At 44.4% G+C, this 9,258-nt stretch overlaps 1 non-coding gene across 1 annotated transcript; it reads right to left on the bottom strand.

Moving 5' to 3' along the window:
* Positions 1-7,282: 7,282 nt before the first annotated feature.
* TRNAI-AAU (transfer RNA isoleucine (anticodon AAU)) lies at positions 7,283-7,356 on the bottom strand. Its single transcript has one exon. It is a non-coding gene; the product is annotated as a tRNA-Ile (tRNA).
* Between the last annotated feature and the right edge of the window lie 1,902 nt (positions 7,357-9,258).

Raw genomic sequence — 9,258 nt, 5'->3', positions numbered from 1 at the left:
TTTTGAATGATGATTGACTGAGGTGTAGGGGAAAGACTGAAAGCGTTCTGATAATCTGCATTGATTTAGGCCAATTTCTAACTATTAGAGATCAGGATGAGACCTATCTGTGGGACAAATTAACCCACAAACTCCAAACCTTTTGAGGTTTGCCCCTCATTAGATTAACTGGAACACTACACCTGCATTACACCACTTTATTGACATCAAGCAGCCACATACTTGGCTAAAACCTGATGCTACTGAAGTCAATGTCAAAGCTTCTGTTGACTTGAATGGATCCAGGTTTGGGTCACTGACTTCAGTGGTTGGATCTGTCTTTTTGGAACATTTTGTTGCTCTAGATGACCCTTCCTATTCTGTATGTCTGTCCTTGCCCTGATTAGTAATCACAAGAGAAATGCAGGCATCAGCTTCACTATATTTTTAAATTAAAGGATCAATGGATTTTTTAAGAAAAGCCCTTTTGGGTGCAAAAACAAACCAATTCATTTTTCATCCTTTTAATTTTTCTGGTTGGTTCTAAAATTTCATTGCATTTAGGAATAATTTGCCTACTTGAAGTTTTTGCTGGGTTTTGTGTGGTGGGTTTTTGTTGTTGTTGTTGTTGTTGCGACCCTGCATTTTCACTGCTCACCAGGCAGCTGACAGAGACAACTGAGAGTCCTGACTCTCTGCTGCTGGCTACCTGCTGCCTTTCTGCTCCTGTTTCCTCAGAAACAGAGTTCTGAGCTATGAAAATTCAGCAATTAATATTTTAAACCTCTGACTTTTTTTCACTGCATTTTTAATATTTCAGAATTTTTAAAAACTAGTTAGAAAAATATCTTGTTATTCTCCCTGCCTAGATGGATATAAAAGATTTTTCAAAGGGTGGGCAATGAGTTCTGACCTGTATGCATATACTCAATAGCCACAGAGTCTGAACCTTCATCAACCAACCTAATGCCTCTGTTGATAGGATTAGATTGTCAGTTGACAATAAGGGGCAGTGCACAGCTGTGTTTCCCCAGGAGGGAATCCTGACCTTGAGAGTCATAATTGCCCTGTTTCCCCACTTGTTCCAGGGGTGAAGTATTTGCTACTAGCCAATCCCAGTAGCAGTTTATTTTATCTTTATCTTATTTTATCTTGCTCAGCTCTGCTTGCTGGTGTGTTAGGGGGCAGAGCTAAAGCCCCACCCACTCTCCAATCATCCCCACCTTCCTGACAGGAAGTGAGTACCAGTGTGCAGAGGCTATTCTCCCCTTTATTGCATTGTTGAATGTGATGCCTCATTCCTACACACTCCTTATAGGGAAACAATTCAATCTTGCCAATAATGTCCAGATGGTAGTCGGTCAAAAGATACCAAGGAGTTCAGTGATTATTTCAAGTAAGCGTGGATCCTGCTGTCTTCTCACAGGCAAAACTCAAACTGACATCAGTAGAAGTTTGCTTATGTGAGGGCTTCATGCTCCAGCCTTTGAAATACGTACAGTAGTTTTTTTATACCTAGTCATTATTTCTCTATATTGAATGTGATCGTATGCCTTTCTTCTCTTTCAGAACACTAATATCCTTGAGATCACTGTATGAACTTGCTAATGAATTGGTTCCTTTTTCAAATAATCAATAAATATGGGAGACTGAAACAAAATCCAGTCGATTTAGGATAATTTTAATTAAACATTTTCATCCTTATCTGTGTTCCCTAGGGAAGGTCAAATGCTTCTGATACTGAGCACTTAGCAAACAACGCTATGGAACTCTATGTTCCTTTGTTTTTGCCTTTAGAATTCTCAAGGTTGAAAATGCTAAATTCTTCTCTGGGGGCCCATGCCTGTTCCCAGTGAAGTAAATGGCAATGCTCCTACCCTGAGGAAGAGTGCACTGTCACAGCTTATACCTAGTATCTGTATCTAGTCTAAGGGCAAATAAACTTCAGTCTCCAGGCTATCAATCTGGCACTTTTCATGAGCAATAAATTCACTTAACATTTTAAAATGTAAGTAAATCTTGTGTGCTGCAGCACTTGATCTCAGTCTAAATATTAGGTGCATGAACAGCAACGCTTATGCTTGCACCAGAGGAGCTGGTGAGGGAGGGAAATTATAAGAAAATACAACTGACAATGGGCCTAAGATGAATAAAGAATGCTATTTTTTTAGGGTTTTTTTCCTTGCCATGTTATGGGGCATATTGTTTTTCTTTTGCAAGAAATGGCTGGGGAGCTTGGCTGACTGGGGTACCAATGGGGAGCAATAGATAAAGAAGGGTAAAAAAGTCAAAAAGAGGTCAAATGATAAAGAAGATCTGGGGAAAGGTTTGAAAAACAAATTGGAAAGATTTACACATGTGAAATGAAATGGAAAGAGAGAATGTGATTCAGACAACTTGACAAGAGGAGAGAGAAAACTAAGCAAAAAACCCTCCAAATGTCATTCAAAAATCATTAATCTGGCCTCCAAAAGTATGAGATTTACTAACAAAAAAAATTTAATTAAATAAATGTTGGGTTCATTTTATTTGCCTTCTTTTTTCTTTTTTCTTTTTTCTTCTTCTTTTTTTTTTTTTTTTTTTTTGAGCCTTTAGGGTTCAAGGTTTTTCCACAACTGTGAAGTCTAAAGACATAAAAAAAGAGAGAAAAAAAAAGTGAAGTTCTCACATGACTCCAGGTACTGGAGCTTTAGAAAATGACCAGATACAATTAGACATAAGATAAAATCACAAAATTGGCAACACTGTAATATCCTGTTGTCCCTGAGTTTTCAGCAGTGTGTCCACCTTTTCGCTCCATTTACCTATGTTAATATTTTCTCATTCACACAGCATGTGCTATAAGTATTCTCCTCCACGCACACACTAAATCAGTTCCAATCCTCCCAAATATCAATGCCACTGACTCAAAATCATTTTATGCGCCAATCCATTCCACCCTCCCACAAAACAAATTCCCCTGTGAAAAATTCACTCCCAATCCATTTTGGCCACACCCACAGTTCATTGCCCTTTTACTCCACCTGCCTGATCCCACACTCCTCAAATTCCCATCTCATGTCTCCCTTAATCCCAGACTTTCTTGAGTCATCCTGCTGTTACCAGACCATTAGATCTCTTTTGTCCCTATGTTCTCCAAAGTAATTTCTTGAGCTAGGAATAATGTCTGGCACCAGCATCACTGATTGGTGACTTGCAGTTTATTCTGGGCGAGTCATTCCTGGGCTTAATATCAGAGATGGTAGCAGTTTGAGTTGAGGTGGGAATGGCAAAAAAAGGGGCCCTTTTAAATAAAATAAGCAATGATCCATTGTGGTAGCTCCTCCTTTCTGCCATACATGTCTTGGATGGAATTGAATTAAAGGGGTAAAGCTAACAGCTCAGAATCTGCTAATGTCTAAGTAAGGTTGTAGCCCATGGACCACAGTTTAGGAACAGCTATTCTAGAAAATCCTAATTTTGGTGCCAAGAGCACATGTGCAAGAGTGAGGATCTATCCTGGGAATATACTTGAATGAAAACAATGGTCAATTGCTTACCTACAGGTAGCTGTAAATATCAGATCAGCACACGTGTGAGCAAAACAAAATTAGCAAATATTTCCCTTGCAGTTCATTCTCATACCTTGCACAAGTTTTGCCTTAAAAGAAGCATAAACTATTATTTTAAGGATTTACAGAACTCAAAGGGCCCCAAATTATGCAGATTTAAGATATGTGAAATAACTAAACTAGACTTTGAAATTAATGTTGCAGAACATAAGGACTTAACTAGAATAAAGTTCAGTCAGACCGGATTAATCTGTGTTTGATTATGTCTGAGTACACAAAACATTTCACTGGCAGTTTGTCCAATAACCAGTACTTTGTGTTACTGCTTTGTTAATCTAGAGGGTTTTCTTTTTAATATTTAATGGTTTTCAAACTGAGTCAGACTAACCAGATCTGATTGTACTACCATTATCTTATCACAGCTTACTGTAGTACAAACCTCAATACTGAAACAATTGCAAATGTGGCTTTTGAAACAAAATAGAACCACCACTGCTGGAGCTTAAAACACTGTGCATGACAAATTGTATTTATGATTATATGTTTGAAAGGAAGACAAAGTCATTTTAATAAACATATCTGTAAAAAAACAGCATCAAAGCATTTTTAAAGACCTCTATGCCCTTTGTCGCACAGACAACATCAAAAGATGCATCAAACTGCCTGCCTCCAGTGAAAGGATAGCATTTAGCAGAGCATTACATTTAACACAAACTGACAAGGTTGTTGACTTTGTAACAGTCTAAGATAAACAGTAAAAGTGAAAGTGGAGACATGACCCTGACTATTCCAATCCTGTAAGAGATACTTGAAGGGTTTCAAGATTAATCTCCATTTTATTTTACAAAACCAAACTGTTGTATAAATTACCACCGAAAATAAACAAAATAGACAATATCATTATATATTGTTATTTCTTCATTTACATAAAACATTTCACCTGAATGAAAGCACTTTGAAAAAGAATATAAATCATCCTACTCAGTTTGCGCGCCTCAAAGAGTATATGGTAAAATTACACAAACAAAGCTCCAGATTTTGCCATTCAGACACAACTCCTCAATGAATATGGTGGGGAGTCATATTGTCTCTAGGTGGCACACTGACAGACACTAACCTCAGAGAGGAACGCCTCTCATAGCTCCCAGATGCACAAGGGGAAGATGCCTTGCCTACTGCTAAAAACCTTCACGGTTTGCTTCATGCACTGCCTGAGACAACTTGACATGACTCTGCCTCCTCTCCACCACCCTTTTTGGAAGCCAGGAGAGGTAAGAAGTTCCTGGGTGTTAGTCCTGTGCTCAGGCTACTAGACCATGTTACCCCTCTCTATGTTGCAGAAATGCTCTTGCACTAGCCAAGACATTCTAGTGAATACACTTTTCAGTTCTCCTCACTACTGTAACTGCATAGCACCTTTGATGAAGGCTTCATGTCCTTATCTCCCACAGTAGGAGACTTCTGGGAGAGAAGCACCTCACTCCTTCTCTTCAGGAGAAATATTTGGAGGCTTTTCACCACTACACCAGCCATAGCCAATGTGCATACTGGGTTTGTGTCTGTCTTTAGAATTTGGAACCCTCCGAGGCTTCTGCCATTTTGATGACACAGAATGTTTGGGCAACCTTAGAATTTAAATAAGTGATTCGGAAGACCCAGATCAACATACAAGCTTTTGACACTATTGTGATACCTCCCTAAACTGTCATTAGATGTCACAGAATTGGCTGGCATGGTGGAAGTGAGCCAGATATAGCATTTTCTAAACTCCTTGGATTTCCTGTATCCCTGTCAACTGGGTTTCAGGATTGGGTGTGGTATGAAGTCTATGGTGGCCTTGTAGTTAATGATCTCCTAGGGTTGGGCAAAGTTCAATTGTCCATATTAATTCTTTTAGCTGCCAGACACCTTTGATCAGCTGGGTTGGTTTGTTTTTATGCTACTGTATTCCTAGATTCCAAGGCCGAAAGGACTACTTTGATCACCTGGGCTGATCTTCTCTATAACACAGGCCATAGACCTTCTCCAAAATAATTCCAAGAGCAGATGTAACCCACAGACATCCTGAGTGTGGTGTTCTGTCCCATCTAGTGGCACCAAGACCACTGACAGAGAGAGAGAGAGAGAGATTATGAGTCTGCTCTACAGCCTTAGCTAACAGCCAGTTGACTTTTAGCTCATGTAGTCATAGGCGCTGACTCCGTGGGTGCTCTGGGGCTGGAGCACCCACTGGAAAAATATTAGTGGATGCTCTGCATCCACTGGCAGCCATGCTTCCCTCATCCCCCCCACTCCACCTCTTTGTCCCCTGAGTGTGCCCATCCCCGCTCCTCAACCTACCTCCCAGCACTTCCCACCCAGTCACTGCCAAACAGCTGCTTGGCAGCATTAGCATGCTCTGGGAAGAAAGGGGAGAAGTGAGAACATGGTGCACTCAGGGGAGGAGGTGGGGATTTGGGGAAGGAGTTGGAATAGGGGTGGAGGTTGGAATGGGGGCACGCAGCCAGTGCAGGACAGAAATGGATTGGGGAGGAGGGGCCCTGCTAGCCAAGACAGTATGCGGCAGGAGCTGCACTCATGGACTGGCAGAGAGAGCAGACAGTTCTGCACGCTGCGTCTTCACCCCACCACTACCCTTCCATCCCCATCCCCATAGTAGCCACTGGACCCTACACTCACCGCTGGTGAGCAGAGAGCTGCTGAGCAGGGATCCAGCCTCCAGAGACATTGGGGACACCTGCAGAAGGGCTTAAAATACAGGATAGTCTCTTTAAAAATCTCTGGTCACCCTGAAAAGAGTGCTTTCATTTGCGGAGCTGTACAATTCTGGCCAGGTGGCCATTTGGAAACCTTTTCCTTTCTTTTCTTTTTAGATGGGGAGCAAAGGACTGTTTGGGTGTTTCAGTGTGTATGTTTTCCAATTAGAAAGTTTGGAAGGTTAGCCGAAAGGGGAGTATGTTTCACAAGAAAGTTGGCTTTCTGCACATGTAGGGCCCTTGGAAGTAAAGTTTAGCTACGTCAATGTGTCTGAATGGGGTTTCTACAGTGCCTCAATAGCCTGTGATAAACTCTCGGTATGTGTGTTTGGCTTTCACTAGGTAGAGTCATGTGCCTGCTTCTTCCCTGTGTCCCAGGGATGGCTACTGTGAGTCCAGCAGAATTTGGGAGAAAAGGGGTAGAAGAGAAAGCATCTCAAGCTGACTTAGAGTGGTGGTGGCTCTGGGCCGAGTGCTCCTCCTGCTCCTTCCTGTCTGAGCTCTGGTCCCCAGTGTGGGCTTGGGGGGCTGCCTGTGGGCAGTGGGAGGATGGGGTCCAAGGAACTCCCAAGTTCACCCTGCGCAGGCCGACTCTGAAGCATCTCCCCTAGCTTGGGGTGCTGAGTATTAAGCCTTCCTCTGTGGCTTGGGCTGAAGAGCATGATCCGCCCTTGGGTATATTTGAATGGAGATGGTGGCCAACAAGAATCTGGGCCATCAGGTCAACCCACTGGGGATAATGGGAGCAAGCCAGCAGCCCTGCGATTTTGCTTCCTGGGCCCGCCATCTCAACCCTCATCTCCTATGAGCTGGGAAGGCAGCTGGCCAGGCTCACCCTTCTTCTCCCCTCCCTAGGCCCAAGTCCCTTTCAGCCAGCAGGTCGAGCAAGGAGCCAAGAGAGGGGAGGAAAGGAGGTGGCCAGAGTCTTTTCATCTCTCTGAGCCCTAGCAGTCAGCCAGAAGAGCAGACGCTGCCTACTCCACCCAGCACACAGAGTGGCCAGCTTAGGGCTTGAACCCATGCCCTTGGCGTTATTAGCACCATGCTCTAACCAGCTGAGCTAGACAGCCCATGGGAAGTAGGTGCTTCCTTTTTGGAAGGAGCCACCAGCTGGATCAGGGACAGTGTGGCCTCCACTATGATATGGGTGGATCAAGAGGCTTGCAGGCAAGACAGGGAAATTAGCACAAGTGATAGAGCACTCGCTTCTCATGCAAGAGGCAGCAGGACCAATGCCTGGATTCTCCAGTGGCAAGGGAGTGATGGTATCTTCTCTTGCCCTCGTTTTAGAAGCCATTGACAGTCAGCAGGATGAGCTCCTCCAGTGGCCTTCATCCCTCTCCCCACTTGGTCTCCCAAAAAGCCAGCCCCGGTGGAGCAGAAAGCTGTTCGTCCACGGCCCTTCTCCCACTTGCGGTGGCTGGGAAGCTGGAGACAGGTTGGGGAAGTTAGCTCAACTGGAAGAGGATGGGAGAAATAGTGAGATCGATACACATATTCTCCAGCCTGCTCTGCGGTAGTAGGTACCTGCCTCTTTCTTGCTGAGCTGTCACTAGAGCGCGATCCCTTTCCCCCTTCCTCCCAGTCTACACAAAGCTGATTGGCCAGGAGGGACTGCCACTCAAATACAGAATTACTCACATCCCAGGGGTCCATGAAGGGAATGAGGAGATGGGCAGGGGGGCTGTGACACCAGCTCAGCTGAGACCATGTAAACCACACAGACTCCTGATCTCAGTCAGCATGGCAGCCGTGGGCCAGAGCACACAGACAGCTTGGACAAAGCCCAAGCAGAGAAGGGCTCTGTTGCTCTGGAACAGTGAGTCTGTGGGTATCTATCCTGGCGGAGGCAGGGTTGTTTTGCTCTATGCTGGGCCAGGGGCCAGGGAGCCTGTGTGAGCCTGGCTAGAGTTCCTGAGCTGGGCCCACTCCTGGCTTTGCTTGGGTTAGAGGAAAGTGGTGAAGATAAGAAAGGCCCTCCTGGGTGAGACTAATGGTCGATCTAGCCCAGTATCATGGGTTCTGACAGTTGCTGATGCTAGGTGCTTCAGAGGCAATGGCCAGAGCAAGCAATCACCAAGTGATCTATCTCTGCATTGTCCTCTTAAGTTCGGGGCTTGTTCCAGGGGCTAAGTCTCACCCCCATGACACATTCCAGGGAGGAAGTGTTGGTGTTTGTGCCGAGGCTCGTGGCTGGGACTCAGGCCCCTTCCCCGACTATGGCTAGCCCTGCATCTCAGGCTATGTTCTGCTTAAGGCCACAGAGCCCTTGTCTTTTTTGCCCGGTGCCTGGGAGTCAGGCCAGCTGTGGGGAATTAGTTCAAGAGCTGTCTACAGCAGTCAGGCTGAAAATCAAAAGCCATCTTCCCCAGGTCCACAGCCACCCAGGGGCTCCTTGGCTCCATTAGTGCCACCCTCTGACCAGCTGAACGAGACAACCCACGGGAAGCTTCTCAAGGTGTTTCCTGGGGAGGGCTTAGATGAGAAAGCACCTGGAAGTTCATCATCTATTGTAAGAAGTGTGAACTCCCAAGCTCACCCTGAGTACGCCGACTCTGAAGCCTCTCCCCTAGCTTGAGGTGCCGGGTATTAAGCCTTCCTCTGTGGCTTGGGCGGGAGAGCATGATCTGCTCTCGGGTACATTTGGATGGAGATAGTGGCCAGCAAGAATCCGGGCCATCAGGTCAACCCATTGGTCCTATATCACTATGGTTCTTTGTTCTTTTTCTCTTTTTGGACTCATTCAAATACTTTAAATGTATCCTAACTGATAATTCATTATATTGAGTTCTAGATTAGTCTCATGCCTTCTAGACTATATTTGTGATTCTTGTGTGTTATTTCAACTATGTATCGCTGGTACAAAACTTTTTGGCTCAACTTATATAAGTACAGTGTGCTTGTCATCTTCGTTGCATTACAGTTTCTGAAATTGCTTTGTCTATAACTTTGTTTTATTTATTTTTTCTTTG

The sequence above is a fragment of the Chelonoidis abingdonii genome, chromosome 5 (genome assembly GCF_003597395.2).
Source record: "Chelonoidis abingdonii isolate Lonesome George chromosome 5, CheloAbing_2.0, whole genome shotgun sequence".
Taxonomy (NCBI): Eukaryota; Metazoa; Chordata; order Testudines; family Testudinidae; genus Chelonoidis; species Chelonoidis abingdonii.
This window is presented reverse-complemented; position numbering and strand designations above follow the sequence as displayed.